At 54.6% G+C, this 16,511-nt stretch overlaps 1 protein-coding gene across 2 annotated transcripts in view; it reads left to right on the forward strand.

The window, feature by feature from the left end:
• The window catches only part of RASSF5 (Ras association domain family member 5), a 67,123-nt gene that overhangs the window by 39,551 nt on the left and 11,061 nt on the right, over positions 1-16,511 (forward strand). The gene's annotated exons all lie outside the window — the stretch shown is intronic.

A 16,511-nucleotide genomic window follows, 5' to 3' on the forward strand; every position in this document is an offset into this window, starting at 1 on the left:
GACTCTGGGGCCTCCTTTGTGAGTGATTCATCTTGCCAGTTGGCCCTGTGTTTGTCGGGCTCTGACATCACACAAAGGCACTGGACGTCTCCTTCTGAGAGGACGCCCAAGAACCAAAGGAAACGGTTTCAACTTTAGTGTTTGAAGGCATCAACTAAAACGGGCCCCTGGAACCGGCACCTGCTTTCTGGGGCACCCCCTCATGAGGCTGGGGAGCAGGGCCGGTCCTGGAGGGCTGGGGGCAGGAGTGGGTCGGGCCGTAGATCGGGCTCATGGAGAACAGAGTGTTGGCCGAGAGGAGGTGTCCTGCTCCCTCTTGGGCTTCTTGCCTTTTTGTGTGGACTGCCCCCCTGACCCCTACCCCACAGGCACTCCAGCTGCCTGGGTCTTTAGATGGGCGGTTCTCAACCTTAGCTGCACACTGGAGTTACCTGGGGAGCTTTAGAAAATGTGGGTACCTGCCCACAACCGGAGAGTCTGACTTAATGGGTTTGGGATGCAGCCGGGGCATCAGGATTTTGAAAAGTTTCCCAGGTAACTCTGATACGCAGCTGAGGTAAAACCATTGCTCTACAGAGTTTTGCTGCTGCCCTGGGCGGAAATGGTTCCTGTTTCTTTAGAACAGAGTTTAGCGGCTGCACTTAGAGCCAGCCAGGCTGTGAGCCCTTGGTCCCAGACGGTGGGCTTCTTGCATGATGGGGTGGAGGAATGGGCCCCAAGAAGCTGGGGTTTCTTTTACTTGGCAAAAGAAGAAGGTAGCTGTGTCTGCTATTTCTTGGGAGAGATAGAAATATCTTGTAAGAAACTATGCTGGGGCGGCGTTGGGGATGGTGGGTGACTTGTTCTTGGCCCAGACAGCCTCCCAGCACTACTTCCTAGCATCACTCCTGAAAATACTCCTTTGATTCAGCATCACACATCCGCTCTTTCTTGACTTTGGTTCTTGAATCCATGCCCTCACATGAGGCCTCTGCGTGACTCCCTACCTCAGTTTGGCCCAGCACAGAAGCCCGGTGGGGGGGGGGGGGGGCAGCGTAATCCCTTCTAAGAAACTCATGTGTTGGACCCCCGCATGGGGTGATAAGGATGAATGCTTCTAAAAGGAAAGGATGGTGGGCCCGCCCCGCCCAGCGCCTGGCCACCGCCTAGCCCCTGGATGAGATGTGGACCGAAGGGCAGCGCTCCTCTGGCCAGGACTCGATTTCAGCGCAGGCCTGTCTGGGGAGCGAAGGGCTGTGTGCCCGCCTTGGGAGCTGGGGAAGCTTCACCCAAACGTTTCTTTCATCCTTCCAAGTGTCTGTTGTTCCGCCTTTAATCACATTTTCAGCTCAGGCTTCTCCCTTGCAGCCACTTCTGGAAAGGCATTTCCAGGAGACCTGCCCTATCACAATCCCATCCTGACCCCTAACGACGATGCTTTTTTCCTACCCGAAGACAGATCACCCCTGAGCTCCTAAGGGAATTCCTCTTTCCAGTCTCCAAGGAAAGGCCTTTGTGTTTCCCTAGGGCCCCCATCCCGGCAACATCAGGACAGGTGGTGGCTATAAATAGCCTTGTTGGAACAACCTGGATCTGCCCTGGGGTGTGGGGGGGGGAGCTGCCGGGAAGCATCACTGCTTCTCCTGTTGCCACCACGTGGGAGTTGTCACTGGCTCTGCCTCCAAGGAGGCCCCCCTCTCTCTCCAGCCCCATGGGCAAGAGGTTGGGGAGTGAGAAAAGCCTACCCATTCACAGAAAGGAGGCCCCAGAAGGTGGAGAGACAGCGGCACAGCAAGTTTATGATGGAGTCAGGGTCAGAACCTACACCGCTTGCCTCCAGACCCAGAGACTTTTCTACATTAAGCCTATGGACGGCAGCATGTGGCCATTGACAGGGCTGGTGACGGTGAAGCTGGGGCCCCTGGCCATCCCTGCCATCTACCTCTTTATTCCCACCTGGGGTATGACCTTAGATGTGGGGCCAATTTCTGCTCTATTGGTTTCCCGAATGCCCACAATGGCAGCAGTTTGGGTTTTGGCCTGTGAGCTCTCCAGGACCCCAAGGCTCTGGAGCCACCCAGAGCTTCGAGTGGGTCCCCTGAGAACACATGAAGGCTGCTTCTTGCAGAAGATCGGGGCTGAAAGAAATCGTTTGGGCTAGTGCTTTGCTTTACAGATGGAGAAACTGAGCCCCCAAGAGGCAGGAGGGCTTCACCAGGCCACCTGGGCAGTCAGGTGAAGCCAGGGCTAACATCCTTCTTGGACTTTCTGTCAAGTATTCTTCTTGATCCTCGTCACTCAGCAGGTGACGCGAGGCAGACTTTTTCCTTGTCCTCTCAGAGCCTTCTACAAAACGGAAAGACCCACACAACCTCATGCTCCACTCCATGAGGCACGCTAGCCGGGGGACATTGACTCTACAGTTGACTAGCTGGGAGTTCCCTGTCATCAGTTCCAAAATTTTACAACTTAAATCATTTAAAAGTTCTTGTTGGTGTCTATCCTAAGATACTGCTTGCCGGGAATCCTCCTCACGTGTTTTCTTTGTGGATATGGAGAGCAGAAGGTTGACTCTATCTGTAGTTAAATATCCTTGAGCGCATGTGGGGCACACTCCCATCCCCCGTGCACTCCCATCCTCGGTTTTCTCTGCTCTGTGTTGACACCATTGATTCTTGAAAAATTCAAGGCAGATGCCAGGGATCTCAGAGGTCAGAGCAGAAGCCAGCTCTGTTTCTGTTCCTGCACTTGTCTGGCTGGTCAGCCCCCTTCCTGGACAGGGCGTCTGTGGCACCCCAGGGATGCCAGCCAACCCTGGTGGTCCTGGGACCAGTCAGGGAAATACCGGTCTCTCCACCAGCAGCAGGCACACCCAGGCCTCGGGCACGGCACCTGCACCTGCCCCTCTTGGCATGAGAGAAAAGAATACTAAAAATAAATTAGTTCCAAATTTGAGCAATAGTAATAAAAAAAAAAAAGAGAGTCTTAAGAACTGTGGGACTATTTCACACTTCTCTGAGACATCTCAGGAGCCTGCACAGACCAACACTAACCTCAAAAGATGTTTCATGCTGGCCCAGCCCCAGGATAAGCCTTCCTTTCAGGCTGGAGGCTGTAGCCCCCTCCTGTGGAGTTCGCTGCCCGTTGCCCTCTCGGGCCCTTCCTGGTGTTGCTTTTGTCCGTGAGGGCGGTGAAGACCACCACTCACATCCCCTTTGGGTGCGGCGTAGCACCACGCACTGGTTTCAGAAGCAGACTTCTGTCTAAGTGCTGGTTCGGTTGAGTTGCTCTGTCTTCTGTCTTGCATCCGGTATCCTCAGGATGGACGAAACAAACAGCCCCTGTTTGTCAGTCATGGGACATAAGAGCCAGTGATTTTCCTCTTTAAGTAGAGTTACAGTAGCAGGTGGGGGCTCCGGATAACACATGGGAGATGTCTGTGGGCCAGGCCCAGAGTGGTGTTTTTTATACCCACACGCTATTGGCCAGGACCAGGTCACATGGCCACACCTAACCACAGGGGAGGTTGGGAGGTGGCTACAGCTGTGAACTCAGGTGGCAGAGGAAGCAGGTTGTGGTGAGAGCGTTTAGCTGGCTCTGCCTCCCAGCCTTCCAACCCTCTTCTCTGCCCAACCGCTGTGGAAGCTCTGCTCAGACTTTCTTGGCAACTTGCGGTAACTGTGTACCTCTCCTTCGTCAGTCACCAAGGACCTGCCGTTCCTGGGTTGAGGTCCTGTCTTCCTCTGCTACACTGGCAACTCCTTGAGCACGGATGCTTCTCCTCCCTCGGCCCCCCTCCGTGCCTCTGTAGCATCTGAAGCCTCTGGTGATGCTCCAAGATGGTCCAGCCCCTTCCCTCAGAGGAACTCTCTGGATCACTGTTTGAAAATGGAGATGCGGGGACCCCACCTCAGTCTCACTGGGTCTTGAATCTTTGTAGGTAGGACCCTCACATCTGCTTTAATCCAGGTGATGATCCTATTTCCTGAAGTCAGGGAACCACCCATTTAGGAAATATTTGGTAACTTCAATTGAAATGCAAGATGGCACTTATCACAGATTCCAGAGAGGTTCCTAGGCAGGAAACTGAAGCCGGGAGGTACAAAGATTTGTCCTTTGTCACACAGCTAAGCACTGAGGACTCAGAGCCCCTGGGTCCCCGTTACCTTCACTGTGACCCACTGAACAAGGCGTGTCGGAGCAGCAGCCCTTTGCCATGAGGTAGTAGAAGCATCACAGAACGGTGAGCCAAGTCCTGGCTCTTTGTGCCAGCTCCAGCTATCCACTGAGGAGCCGTGGCCAAGTCACTTCATCTCTCCAGACTGGGGTCTTCGTCTTCCGTTCAGCAAGAACACTTGTATGGGAGCCTATCTTTATTTCCTTCCCCGAGGGTCCCTCCTCTGCCCAGGAGCAGACCTCCTCACCACCTTTTCATGGAGCCAGTGGGGAATTTAGGTCTCACCTACCAGGTTAACCTACCAGGTTCTCAGCTGTAAGGACTTCCACGGGGAGCGGGGAGCGCTCTGGAAGAGGACCTGCATAGCTGGCACACATCCTCCCCACCCCCCCACCCCCGCCCACCCTCATTACTCAAGGCATCCTCACCTCTGCATTCCAGTTGCCTCTCCTCCGGCCCACCCTTGCTGCTTCCCCAGTTTAGACCATTTATCCTGACTCAGCTGGTTTTTCCCTATAAAGCAATTCTGGCTACAGTTTGGGGCATATGCAACATCCATCCACCCAAGCAGTTTAAGGAGGAAGGAAGAAAGACCCCTGCACTAGAAGCCAAGTCTGAATCCTGGCTCTTAGTTCACCATGTCAGGTTGGACTCTGGATCCAGGTTCTAGCCCACGAGCTTTGAAAAGGTGGCCTCACTGGGCTCAGCCTGAGTATCCAGGGGCCTGGGCTCCCTTTTCCACTTTCAACTCTCCAGGTGACCCACACCTGTGCACTTTCTGGCTTTGGGATCCTTCCGTATGGAGGACCCAGACTTGTCCTCCTCCAGCGTCTCAGTTTCCTCTTCTAGATGACTCAGTCTACCCATAAAAGAGCATGGATACCTGGGCCTGGCCTCGCATATTCCCTGGGGACCAGATACATTTGTCAAGAATCAGGAGCATTGAATTTCAGGGCCAGGAGGAAGAAGGGAGCTGTAGAGGCAGAAAAGCCTTAAGTCACAGGGCCTGTGGCTTCTACCCACGGTGCTGTCCTGATTCCTCCCCCTCACCCCACTTAGCTAAGCTCAACACTCCCCAGCCTGTGGCCCCCGTCCTACCTCTCCTCCTGGCTCTAGAGCAAAATTTTCTGTAGCCTATTGGAGGTTTTACATGGCCCCTCAGATGGCTGAAATCTAATATGTCCAGAACCGACTCATAAATGATTTCCTTCTGTGTCTGAGGTCTTCTCCTCCCTCATTCAGCCTGTCACTGTGGGTTCTGTCTCCAGCGCTGCGGATGCCAGGCTCTCCGTTCTGCCCAGCACCCTCCCGCCCTGCCTGGGTGTTCATCACCTCTCACCTGTGTACCTCAGGAAGTCACCCAACGGCCTCCATCCTGTTTCTTTCTCTTTCGTGCACCCTGCTTACGACTGCCAAGGGCCTACCACAGAGCCCTCAGGGCCTCCCCACTGCTTCCAGAGCGAAGTCCACACTTGGTTCCTGTTCTTTATAGCATCCCAAACCCTGCAGTACCTAGGTCTGCAGGCCTCAATCAAACCATTGTGTTTTTAACTTTCTTACAGCACTGAACGCCGGGGTTGGGGAGGACAGATAGATACAACTCAGTCTGCGCACTTACAGACCTTACGGCCCCCAGACGTGTTGTGCAACAGACCCTAGCTCTTCCCTCGCCATCCATGAAGTATTTGGATGCGGGCCGCTAGGCAGAGGGACATCCAGGTGGAAGAGGCTGCATCTGCCCTGCAGCCACATGGCTTTCATTAGACCAGGGCAGCAGCTCCCAAGGCGGGGGCTGGAGGGGCCGGCTCCCAGAGCCCAACGGTTTGGGCATGAGTAGCCTATAGGGGGGCCGGGGGCAGGCTGGCTGCAGACTGACAATGACGGGGTTACAGCAGCCCCTGGGAGGGTACAGCAGATTCAGGCTCTGAAAGGCATAGACTCCCGGAGCCGGAGGAGACTGCCAGGAGTTGCAGCCATCCTCTTGTTCCCAAGTGGCCCTGCACAGGATCCATCCCAGGCAGGGGAGGGGAAGCTGTGGTCATCACCTCCATCCTCCCACAACCCGGTTTTCCATCCTTCCTTGTCCAGGGTGCTGTATGGCCTGCTTCCAGCTGGTGGGACCCCTGCTCCCTGGGGTGCTGCAGACCTAGGGAGGTGGCAGCCCGGCGCTGAGTGGTTCTGACGGGCCACACATGCAGAATTGCTATAGCTGTCAAGCCAAACGATTGGCCCATTCTGTGAGGTCATATGGGAAAAAGGGCTAGCCAAGGGTGAGGCCCCCGCCCCACATTTGTCGTACTCCAAAACACGTGTTTTTTCCATTACCCACGTGGCACCCTGGGTGAGAGTCGAGTTTGAAAAGCTACAAATGAGCTCCAGTCTCCTGCCTCAAACTCTGGTGACCTGCCATAGGAAGCGGGGGTTCTCATTCAGCCGGTTCCCTGGTGCTGAAATCCAGGTCACTTTTTCCTGCTCTGGGCTTGGGGAATCCGGGGCACCACACCTGCATCTCTGTCGCATCAGCCTCCAGCCAGTGAGCCTTTCCTCCTCTTTCTCATTGCCTGGCTGCCCCTCTGCCCCCCCCCCCCATGAAGAGTGGTGTGGGATGGTCCCCTGTACCCCGAGGTGGATGGCAGGCAGGAGCTGGGTCTGCAGGGTACTGGCCTTCCCGCCGCAGGGAGGGGGGCAGGTCCTCCGCTGGCTGGACCATGTGCAGAGGCAGTAGGCATGGCCAATCTCCAGTTCACACACAGCAGGGAAAGTGTGGAAGCTGGTGAATCTGGGGTGTCTAGAGACCATTTCCACTTGTTCTCACTTTCCTGAACACCAGCGTATCTTTCCTATCCCTCATTTTGATGGGCTGTAATTTTCTGGACCAGGGGCCACATCCTGGTCATCATTGTGTCCTCGGCATATGGGAGGTGCTGATGCATGTTTGATAAAGGAGGAGTGGTCTTGGAGCCTCCTAAAGGGAGAGCCCTAAGGGGCAGCAGCAGGGGCTCCCCAGAGGGCGCATGCTGCAAGGTCCTCAGGGCACAGTGGGTGAAAGCTGATCTCCCAACTGTTCTAAAGGGAAGCTTGCTGAGATTCTGGATGTGGCATCAATGGATTTTTCCAGTAACTCTGAAAAGAAAAATCTCACTGAGTGAGCAGAAAATGCAAAGACAACTTTCCAAACATAGAGCGCCTCTCTCCATCCCATCTGTGATTGCTCAGCTGTTTGCCCTGGAGGATGAGGGCAGGCAGGACTGGGTCACTAAGCAACCAGCAGGACACCTGCTGGCAGGAGTTGGCCTGGTCCTTCCTCAAGTGGGGCCTGGCGGTGGGGCGGCGGGGTGGAGGCCGAGGAGCCCACGTGAGGAGGCAGGAGAGCCTCCTGTGACAGGTGTCTTCTGTCTGCCTTTCCGCCATGGAGAGGGGCAGGAATCAACACCCTTCTTGTTTGTCTTCATCTCCCAGTTTAATTCTGAGCACGTGAAGACCCCGGTTTGGGAGTCCCAGTAGTTGCAGCATCCTCTGTTGGCCCGGGTGGAGCGGGAAGGGCGTGTGCTGCTCAGGGAACTCAGGCCCCTAAGCGAGCCCATGCCTGGGCCTGGGAAGCCAGCCCCAAGCCTTTGCTGTGTGTGCCTCAGGAAGCATGCTCACGGCCCGAGGCCTCACTTTGTCCTTCTGTACAATGGGAGACCTGCTCCTCCAGGGGACAATACGTGCTAACAGAGGGCCCAGCATTTGATTGTGGGAGCTCAAGGAAAAATCCCGGGCTTGGGGTAATAAGGGCCATTTCGAGAAATGCAGATGGGTGGTGAATTTTGACATGGGGAGGTGGAGGTCATGATTGGGGTGCATGGAAGCATTTAGCTCTGTTCACAGAACAGAGAAAGGGCAGGAGCTAGGGGGCTGCCGGGAAACGGTAAGAATGTATAGTAATAGCGGTGAATTATCGGGCCTTGACGTGTGGCAGGCACTGTTCTACGTGCTTTACGTGTGCAGACTCATTTAATCCTCATAACGACCATCTGTGCTCTCCATGGAACAGTGGGGGAAACAGGCACAGAAGGGGTCACACAGTGGGAAGGAGCAGATCCAGGGTTAGGGCCCATGTCTGATGCTTAACTCCTAGCTTCTAGGCTATACTGTTTCTCTGAAGGCTCTTTCCAGAATTCCTGGTTGAAGCCTGGCAGTGAGGTCCCAAGGTGCCCACCAATGCGACCCCATGTCAGTAGCATCCATCGGGGAGTCTCTGAGGATGGTGCACTTTGCCAGGACATTTAGGAGCAGAAGGAAACCAAATGTCCCGGCCCTTGTGCCTTTGTGTGACACCGTGAGACAACACACACTTGAGAAGACTCAGAGTGACTTCATAACCAATGAGACACGTTCCCGTGTCATCACTTGGGGTAGTGGAGTGGGGTTAGCTGGGCAGGCTGCACAGTGACAAGAGGACATGTGTGGGCTGGTGAAGAGGCCCCCAGCACCCAGCACCACCCAGCTTGCGGAGCTGAGGGCACAGGTGGGGTCTCCAGTTAGAGGGAGCCAAGAGGGACTGCGGGCCTTCCCACAGGGCAGCGCCGGCTGCCGTCCTGGCTACTGGCACAAGTCCCGGGGGGGTGTGCAGTGTGGGTGCCAGGCGCCAGGCCCTGCCTCCCACGAGCCACTCTCCACCTCTGAATTACGGAGTCACTTCTGGCGCTGGGTGCCCTGCACTCAGGGAGCTCCGGCCAAGCTGAAGCCAGCACCCAGTGCGAGAGGGGGCTCCTGCAGCCGGGGCGCCCATGTCCTGTCAGCCCGGGTAGGAGTGTGTAACCAGAGCACACGAGCTGGGCTTCGACAACCCCCCTGCCCCATGGCCCCCACATTCCGCTGGCCTCGACTGGGCGCTCTCAGAGCACATGGGATTGTCCATGAAGCTGAGGAAGCCTTTCTTCCGAGTGTTTGTGTGTAGGGAGGCCCGCTGTGTGAGAGGGAGGAAGTGGTTTGGAGGTGGGGGTGGATGGCTCTGAAGGCGAGCCCATTCCCAGCGCCCAGCTCCATGACGTCAAGAGCATGCCATGGCTCTGTGGCCTGCAGAAGAAAGACGACACAGAGAGAAAGAAGTGTTCCCCACATCTTCCTCTGGCTGACGCATCCATTTTCCTAGGAGTGGATGGGCTGGAAAGGCAGACCCAGCTCCCTGACCGGGGCCAGCCATGGTGGGTTGGAGGGGGAGCATCTGAGGCAGGTTGGGGAGTCCCCACTAGTTGTCAGTCACCTAACAACTCCAGTTGCTTCAGAATGGGGGTGCCTGGGCCAGTTCATTTCGAGGCCCCTTCTAGATCTCTGAGCCCAGGCTTCTGTGTGTCTCTGTGGAGAGTCCCCTGGGAAGCTCTAAGACCCTCACGTCGCTGCAGAGCTCCTCTGAGTTGGGCTGCGCTGTCTGGATCAGCCCCAGGGTCCGGCCTTTTCTTAGCGCGTGCAGGAGGGGTTGGGGCCTGGGAAAGAGCCTGCCGCTGGCGGATGAGGGGGCCACCCTGCTCAGAAGCGGGACTGACTGCTCACTTGCTTGGAAAATGGAAAGTCAGGGACACTCCCGACTGTATGGGACCAGACAAAACCAGCTGGCTACAAGGCCTCCAGTTTCCCTTGCCCTTAAGAATCCTCTTTTTTAAAAGTTGTGATAAAATATACACTACATAAAATTGACCATTTTTAAGTGTAGAGTTGGGTGGCAAGAGTGCTTTCACGTCGTGCCCCCGATCGCACCATCCATCTCCAGAATGTTTCCATCTTCCTCGCCTGGGCTCCATCCCCATTAGCCAGCAGCTCCCCACTCCCGCAGCCCCTGGCGGCCACCCTTCTGCCTTCTGCCCCTGTGAATCTGACGACTCCAGGAGCCTCCTGTAACTAGAGTCATGCAGTATTGTCCTTTTGTGACTGGCTTATTTCACTTAGTGCAGTGTCTTCAGGGTTCCCCCATTTTGCCTGTGCCACAATTGTGCCACAATTTCCTTCTTTTTATGGGTGAATAATACTCCATTGCAGGTCTGTCCCACACTTTATCTACCCGTCTGTCAGTGGGTTGCTGTCATCTTTTGGTTATTGTGAATAATGCCACTGTCGGCATGAGTGTACAACTACTTGTTGAGTCTTCATTCTTACTTCTTGTAGGTACCAACCCAGAAGTAGGCCTGCTGGTTAATGTGGTGATTCTTTCTGTTTAATCTCTCAAGGACTTGCCAGTCCGTTTACCACGTGGCTTCACCATTTCACGTTCCCACCAGCTATGCCCAGGGTTCTAATTTCTCCACGATCTTGCCAAACGCCTGCTATTTTCTTTGTCTTTGATAATGGCCATCCTAATAAGTATGAGGTGGCATCCCATTGTGGTTTTGATTTGCATTTCCCTAGTGATGAGTGATGTTGAGCATCTTTTCATGTGCTTATTGGCCATCTGTGTATCTTTGGAGAAATGTCTATTCCAGGTTTTTTTCCATTTTTTAAATTGGGTCTTTTTGTTGTTATTACTGGGTTGCTGGGGTTCTTTATATGTTCTGGATAGTGATCCTTTGTCAGACATATGATTTACAGTGGCATCCTCTTTTTTAAAACATTTTTTAAAAATTTATTTATTTATTTATTTATTTATTTATTTATTTATTTATGATAGTCACAGAGAGAGGCAGAGACATAGGCAGAGGGAGAAGCAGGCTCCATGCACCAGAGCCCAATGTGGGATTCGATCCCGGGTCTCCAGGATCGCGCCCTGGGCCAAAGGCAGGTGCTAAACCGCTGCACCACCCAGGGATCCCTACAGTGGCATCCTCTTTAATTGGCTCTGAAAGAGCAGTGTCCAGCCTTCAGAGAGACTGGAGCCTGGGATGGGGTCTGGGGATGCACTCTGTCACCCTGCCCACCGTCATCCCTGACTGAGGCCACAATGCTCTGGCTCTGGGTGCTCTGGGGACACAGAGATGGGAGAGATACAATCCCTAGTTTTGGAGGCAAAGTAAGGGGTCACAGAGACAGAAAGGGGGATCTGAGTAAGGAGAACCGATCTGGAGAAAGACCCACTCATGCTCTAGAAACCCTCAGGGCAAGGGAAAACACCCCAAGGGAAAAGTCCTATGGCTGTGGCAGTAGAACGGACTGATGCCACCATATTCGGTCTGCATTCACATTGGAGACCTCTGAGCTGAGAGGGAGGCTTCAGGAAGGCCCAGGGTAGGCGAGAACAGAGAAGGAAGGGATTTGCATCATCTGCTCTCAGAAACAGGCAGAGGACAGGAGTCCCCTTTGATTTCCAGCTGTTTTCTCAGAGGTGGAGCAGAGTGCCATGGACCAGGAACCCGATAGCAGTCTTACACAATTCTGGAACCTTTTGGTCTCCCTATATTTGTTCTGGGGTTTTGTGTTCATGTCTTATTATTTCTTTGTGTTTTATTCAGATCATTAGGCAGATGTTTAATGAGCCCGTCCTGTCTGCCAGGCACTGTTCTGGAGCTGCATCAGTGTTCGGGGCAGCCCCTGCCCTCGAAGAGCTTGTGTTCTGTGATCAAGCTGATCAGCAGGGTGTGTGATGTGTGGGGATCAGCAGAGGCGGCCAGGGCCACAGTGTCCAGGCCACAGCCAGGCTGCAGAGGAAAGGGTTAAGGAGGTCAGGAAGGTCAGGAAGACCTCCAGGACTGAGTACATGGGTAGCTTTACAGAGGGCAGGAGAGCAAGCAGTGTCCCTGGGGCCCACAGTCACAAGGAAAAGGGAGAGGAGTCCATCTAGGTCCCCAAGGGGGCCCCTGGGACTAGAGTAACCAAATATGCAGGTTTGCCAGAACTGTCCTGATTCTAGCACTAGAAGTCTTGCATCGCAAGAAAACTCTCATTCCCAGGTCTCTCTATGTGGGACTCAGGAGTTGAAAGCACTGCTGACTTCTCCGTGAGGCACAGTGGCAGATGGTGTCAGAGGGGCCCATGATTCTTTATGGGCCCACAGAAATGTTTTAATTTATTTTCAAATCAGGAGGGAAAAAATGAACTTCTAGGTTGAAGAATGTGTTTTCTTATATGATATCAATATTTCTTTATGTCAATGCTATCATAAAATAACATTTCCAATATACTTGTTTATGGAGGAAGAGGGGCCCACAGCCCCGAAGACAAAAGTGCTTAGGATACACTGAGTCGTGACGCGGCTCTGGCTGAAGGGCCTGTCAGAGAGCAAGGGGGCTCCCACGGCGAGTCAGCCCCACCAACCAGCCTCTCCTCTGCCCTGCCAGACAGCTGCCTACCGGTGCTGATGGTGGCGGCCACACTGATGGCTCTCCAGCCACTGCTAGCTCTGGACGTGCAGTGTGCTAAGCACTTCCACACGTGCAGTCTCATGTCATCTCTATGACAAATGTGTAGAGAAGGCCTTGTTGTCTGCGCTTCACAAAGAAATCTGAGTCTTGGGGAGACCGACTGGCCCACGTGCACAGACCCCTGAGGGCACACCAGCTGCTGGGCAGGGCAGTGAGGTCTAGGGGTGAGGCGCAGGAACTCTGGGTGATGACATACCATCCTCACTGAGTCATTTCAGGGACTAAATGAGATTGTGACTAGGGGGGCCTCAGCCCATTGGTGACTTATTATAATACTGAGGCACACAGTAGGGCTTGAACCCAGGTCACCACCTGCCGCTCCAGGGCCACAAGGCTCTCCCAGCCTCCTGCAGGAGAGGCGGCTCCTGGTCCTTCTCTGGTACTGACTCACCCCAGACGACCTGCCCCTGCTTGTGGGCTGAGGAGGCCACCTGCCAGAGGGAGGGACACTGAGCACAGGCTCCGGGCGATGCTGGCCTCCCGGGGAGCGGCGTCTCCCCCTTCCGTCAGGGGTTCTAAGTCAGAGGTTCCTATTTAGGACAGGCATTAGGGGAGCATCGAGGGGGCGTGTCTGCAGATGGTGGTCCTCACGCACCACGCCTGGGGCTCTGCCCCTTGACGGAGGCCTGGGGGTGCTTTCCGCGCAGGGGGCATGAGAATGGCTGTTGACAGATTTGCTAAGAGCTGAGAAAGAGGAAATGTGGCAAAGGCTCAGGGTGAATGGCTTCCGGGGTAGTTTTTGTTTTCTTTTCTTGAGTTTTGTGTCTTCGGAAGCTGTACACACCTCCTGGAGATTTGCTTTCTCCTTGTGAAAGCAAGTGGCCAGGACTGCCGTAAGTCATAGACATTACAAGTGTCCCGATACTGTCTTAAGCCAGTTACTCCCCTGCGATCACCCTAGGACGGCTGAGCGTCACCTCCACCCTCAATTCTCTGAACTAGAAGAGGAAGCAGTGATGAAAGAAAGCACCCTCTCCTAGAGGTAGACCCGCAGAGCTGCAAACACATCTCCCTTCAGGATTTCACAGAGGAAACTGAGGCTCTTGGAGGGGAAGCGACTTGCTGGAGGTGGTGGGTCATGATGGTCTTGTGTCCGTTCTGACCAGGAAACTGCAAGAGCTGAGCAGAGGTGACCGCCAGCTGAAGCCTGCGGCCCGAGCAGCCTTGCCTTGGCACCGGGCCCCCGGGGGCCGGGTCACTGGGAGGTGCTCCTGCGCCTGGCTGCAGGCCACGGCGGGGCTCTGGGCTCGGGTGCCACCCAGGTGCCTCCCTGAGGTCACCGAGAGCCCGACGGAGCCTCGCAGGGCGTCCGAAAGCAGCACAGTCATCAGACGTGATCGGGTCTGTCTCCCTCCGGGGAACGGCTAATTGGGAAGACGGGGTTAATACATGTGAAATAATAATTAAACAATAAAAGCATATACTTAGATCCAAAAGCAGCCACACAGGCGGTGAGGGCACCTCCGCGGTCCTTGTGGCGGCGGCTTTGTCAGCAGTGCAGAGGCCCACGGCCTGTGGTCGTTGGCAGCCGGCGCCCGGCGGGAATCCGAGGCTTGGGGCCGCGGGGGTCCGTCCCCGAGCCAGAGGGTGACCCTGGCCGCCCACCTGCAGCTCTTCCTCCGCCGGCTTGTTGCCTCCCCACGGGAGCCCCGAGGAGAGGAAGCCCACTCCAGGGAAGCCGCGCAGCCTTTCCTACCCGTGCGAAGCGTCCAGAAGCGAGGCCGAAGCCGGAAACGCCGAGCTGGGGTGTGCGGACACCGGGGCACGGCTGGCAGCAGGAGCGTCGCCCGCAAACCTGCACGGCCCGTCTCTGTCTGCGGAGGAAAATGCCAGGGATCGCGGGTATTAGGAGAGCAGAGCATGAGGAGATGGCCACGGGCCCGGGAGATTTCATTCGCGACGCCGAGGAGATGGCAGGAGGGGACACGGGGCTCTGGATCCTAAGCGCAGGCGCAGACTGCTGCCGGGGGCCGGGGCCGGGGCCGGGGGCCGAGAGCGGGTCCTACTGGGACACAGCCAGGCTCCCCGCGCTGCTCTGTGCTAGGCGGCGGAGCTGCGGAGTTGCCACAAAGATAGGGCCAGCAAAGCCCCAGATGTTTATTACCTGGCCCTTGACAGAACAAGTTTGCCAGGGACGCCTGGGTGGCTCAGCGGTTGAGTGTCTGCCTTCGGCCCAGGACGTGATCCTGGAGTCCAGGGATCGAGTCCCGCATCGGGCTCCTGCACGGAGCCGGCTTCTCCCTCTGCCTGGGTCTCTGCCTCTCTGTCTGCGTCTCTCACGAATAAATAAATAAAATCTTTTAAAAAAGAAGAAGAAAGTTTGCCGACCACTGGTATAGAGGAATGAACAGACTCTGTGGCCTGGTAGCCAATCCTGAGTAAGCGCTCAAGGAAAGTGAGAAATGGGATTGGCCCATAGGGGTAGGGATGGTTATTACCTGGGACGGTAGTAACAGTATGTGCCTTTGGATGGTTGATAATTTCCAGAATGTTTTGGCACGCATGACCTCGTTGGGTCGTACGTCTGCGTGAATCCTACTAGGCAACCAAGGATTTGTATTTCAGATTGACAGATGAGACCGAGAACAGAGACTGAGGCTTGAGGTTATCGGATTTCCTCAAGATCACTTAGTTAGTGATGGGGGTCAGAACCCAAACAAGCTTATGTTCACCCCGCAGGCATTTCCTGAGCCTCTACTTGTTCCAAGCTGCAGCGAGGCTCTGGGGTGCCAGAGCACCAGGTGCAGGTGCTTCTCTCACGGAACTCAGTCTACACTGAAATCCAAGTCTCACTGCACTGGAATTCCTAGGAAAAACTGAGATCTTTCCCCTGACCCCCTGTAAGCAATGGGGAGCCATTGAATGTTCTTGAGCAAGTATGTGTTGTCGGCTTCATCCTTGGTGCCACTGGGCATAAGAAGAAATAGAAGTATGGTATAAGTCATTAAAATTCACTCTGGTTGGGAAGACAGCTCATGATAGTCTACTTGGAGGTTGCTATAGGTAGATGCATGTGCCAGACAGTGCTAGCTTTAGACATGTGTTAGCTTTAACCTTGCTGGGGCTCAGTTTCCTCATCTGTGAAATGGGCATTCACGTGAATTTGTGGTGAGGATGGCGTGAACGGATCCATGCTAACGAGCAGGACGGTGCCTGGCACAAAGGTAGCCAGCACATAATAACAGGGATCACCATCACCATCATTCAGGGCAGGAGTAGCCAGAGAGGGCTGGACAGAGTAAAGGACCTCAGGTGGCCAGATGGCAGCCATATGATGAAGGAAGAAGAGGCTGAGAAGTTTCAGAAGAAGGAGAGTAAAATGTTTAGCAAAGGTGAGGTGTGTGTGGTTCAGGTGGAAAGAGAATGGGCACGGAGGTGTCTGACATATCAGAGTGTATCGCTTGCTTCTCCTCAACGAACTCCTCACCCTGAGGCTCCCTGCACCGCTGGGGCTTTCAAGGGCTACCCTGTGTCTACCTGGGGATACTAGAAGCCACAGGATTCATTCAGAGCCTCTTCTTCCCCCGTGACCAAAATTAGGACATGTGTCATTGATTAGAACACAGAATATATTTTTTAAAGATTTTATTTATTTATTCATGATAGACATAGAAAGGGGGGGGGGGAGCAGAGACACAGGTGGAGGGAGAAGCAGGCTCCATGCCGGGAGCCTGACGTGGGACTCGATCCCAGGGCTCCAGGATCACGCCCTGGGCCAAAGGCAGGCGCTAAACCGCTGAGCCACCCAGGGATCCCCTAGAACACAGAATTTACCCATGTTTGGGTTCCTTCTTAAAACAAAATAAAGTGAGACTCAACAGGGGGTAAATCTGCTCTGAGATAGGCCCCAAAATACAAGGGATGGTCCTCTTAATTTTGTTGTTAAGGATATATATTTTTTAAATTAATGAATTGAGAGAGAGAGAGAGCATGAGTGGGGGTAGGGACAGAGAGAGAGAGAATCTCAAGCAAGACTCTGAGCTGAGCACAGTACCCAACATGGGGCTCAACTCAGGGCTTGATGC

This window comes from Canis lupus, chromosome 38, assembly GCF_003254725.2.
Source record: "Canis lupus dingo isolate Sandy chromosome 38, ASM325472v2, whole genome shotgun sequence".
In the NCBI taxonomy this organism is placed as follows: Eukaryota; Metazoa; Chordata; class Mammalia; order Carnivora; family Canidae; genus Canis; species Canis lupus.